The sequence below is a fragment of the Arachis duranensis genome, chromosome 5 (genome assembly GCF_000817695.3).
Source record: "Arachis duranensis cultivar V14167 chromosome 5, aradu.V14167.gnm2.J7QH, whole genome shotgun sequence".
NCBI classification, from domain to species: domain Eukaryota; kingdom Viridiplantae; phylum Streptophyta; class Magnoliopsida; order Fabales; family Fabaceae; genus Arachis; species Arachis duranensis.
Window position 1 is genome coordinate 83,384,776 of NC_029776.3, and position 3,153 is coordinate 83,387,928.

A 3,153-nucleotide genomic window follows, 5' to 3' on the forward strand; every position below is an offset into this window, starting at 1 on the left:
TTAATAATACTATTATTAATAATTATTTTTGCATTAATTTTTAAATTAATTATTAAATAATTATTTTTGTTAAGATAATTGTTTATAAATTATTTCAAATTATATTTTGTTAAGATATAATTATTTAGATTATTACTTATGGCACGGGTATAATTTCATTTTATACCAATTAATCAATTATAATTATATGACATGGGTGTAATTTCAATTTTATCCACCGATTATTGGCAAATAAAATTTATTCCAATTATAAAAAAATCTGTTTTTATTGGCAAATAAATTGTCTTTAGGTCAACGATTTAATATATGTGTAGGTTCATTTTTTGTCAAATATAATGAAAATACAAATAAAGAAATAAAGGATAAAAATAAACTTAATAATATCTGATACTACTTCATTTTATCAAATTATTTAAAAATAGCACATCCACAAAAAATAATCGTAATATATAAATTGAGGCAATAATTTAAAATTCTATAATTATAATTTAATCAAATACTAATAGTAAAACCAAATTACCTAAACAATATTGAACCTATTCTAGTCCTTAGTCACGTATAGTATAGAATCATTCTTGTAACGACAACCAACTGAAATAACATCATAAGTTTCAATATTTAGAATTCATTCAAAATCAGACCATCCTCTTGTTAGATAAGCTTCATCATCTGCTATCCATGCAATGCAGTAAGGTATAGAATTGCCATACCGAGAAACCAAACTAACTCTTATTCCCCTCAATGGCATTGCATGCATGCAAAAGAAAGCTGGTAATTTCTGAAAAAATCAAAATATGTTAAAAAATTATTCTAATAATGAACAGCTTAAACTAAGAAAATTTTAATATATTACCAATCATTGAAATTACATATCTGAATTTGTCATGAATTTAGCAAAACTGAACGCTTACATCCATGTAGTTGGAACCCGAATAAGTAAAGACAACTCAATGAGGTATTTCATGGATGTGATGCATTGTAAATGATTGTGGTAAAAGACAATCGAACTGAAACATTAGACGATAAGAATAACTTAAGTAACAACAAATAAAAAATTATCAAAAGAATAATATAATAGAATGAGTATATAAAAAATATTATAAAAAATTATAAATTGTACCTTAAAAGGATCAACTTCAATAAAAAAAAAACGAAGAAAACATTCTTATTCTATGAAGTAGTAAAAAAAACACTAAATATAAAATTATTAATTGAATCTCAAATTTAGATTCATGTACCACAGGAAAACACTATATATAGACTTTAGTAAATCAAAAATAAATATGTAAATTACCTATTATTAAGGTAATTTTTTAATAATGTATTAAATTTTGATTTGATACAATTATAATGAAAATATGTTTCTAAATTAGTATAATTATATATTATTCATTAAATATTAATTATAATATAATTATATTAGGCCAAATTAGTATTATTATATATTATTCATTTAGTATTAATTATAATATAATTACAATAAAATAATTTAGAATAGAAAAAAAAATTTATTCGTTTTGGAGGGAAAACAGAGGCATGAGAGATCGACACGTCACCTTTAGTAGTTGGGAGAAAACCCGGTTTTAGTATATTAAGTAGATTATATTAGATTAGATTAGATAAATGAATACCTTGATAATACACAGCAACATAGGTAGCAAGCACAATTAAACTTGATAATACACAATCTGCAACACAGGAACAGATTAACAGAAACAGATTCACAAGAAGCCAATTTTCTGAGTTTTTTTTCGGTAAAAATATTGGATCCTAACATATTCCTAAATTTAATATGCCAAAATTTAAACTTTCATTTTCACATCTGCAACATAGGAACATATTCACACATAGTTGTAAGAACCGAATCGATGATCAATCCGGTCAAGTTATTGGTTCACTGGTTTATTGGTTCAACCGATAAATCACTGGTTGAATTGGTAAAACCGGTCCTATGTAAAATATTTATGAATTGGACATTTCACACAACAAACTTTCTAATTGCTCAAAACATTTCAATAACTACTAACTATTTGTCTATTATCAATACTACCTATTTCAAAGCACAAATTATTGGAAATGAGAAAAATATCATGAATTCAATTATCAGAAGTTAGAATGCAAAATGAAGAAACAATAACACAACACCCACCAAGTTAACAATGAAAGTAAGCACCAACCACAAACCTCGTCATAATCAAACTCTAAAAATTTAAAAAACTCATCAACAAAACATAACAAACAAATTATCAAACAGAGAATACGCATAGTAATATTTTTCAGAAAGATATTTGTCCTCTTCTTCATTTTGGTTATGATGCATAACATACAAGACCAATCCTACAACAGCAGATAAGCCAAGGAGTACCCAGATCCAGCAAAAGAACCTTCACTAACCAGGTGCTGAAAATTGGAAGCTCATCGTCAGATCTTTTGGTAGCTGCACAACAGGTCCATCAAGCCCTAAAATCATTTATTCTCCAGCAATCAGAAGCATGCCTCAAGCCCTAATAGAATAAAAAGGGGGAAAACTGACCTGGAAAACAAGGGAAGTCAAGGGTTCATATTTCATAGCATAGTGGACGAAGTGAAGCCGTGGTGCACGAAATTGCAATCACACTTTGCAATCCCGCACAACTAACCAGCAAGTGCACTGGGTCGTCCAAGTAATACCTTACGTGAGTAAGGATCGATTCCACAGAGATTGTCGGCTTGAAGCAAGCTATGGTTACCTTGTAACTTTTAGTCAGGATATCAAAGATTATCAGGATTGATTGTAAAAAGCAAAAGAACATAAAACAGGTACTTGAATTGCAGTGATGAGAATAGGTTGAGGTTTTGGAGATGCTCTGTCTTCTGAACCTCTGCTTTCCTACTGTCTTCTTCTTCAAACACGCAAGGCTCCTTCCATGGCAAGCTGTATGCAAGGGTTTCACCGTTGTCAGTGGCTACCTCCCATCCTCTCAGTGGAAATGTTCAACGCACCCTGTCACAGCACGGCTATCCATCTGTCGGTTCTCAATCAGGCCGAAATAGAATCCAGTGATTCTTTTGCGTCTGTCACTAACGCCCCGCCCTCAGGAGTTTGAAGCTCATCATAGTCATTCAATCATTGAATTCTACTCAGAATACCACAGACAAGGTTTAGACCTTCCG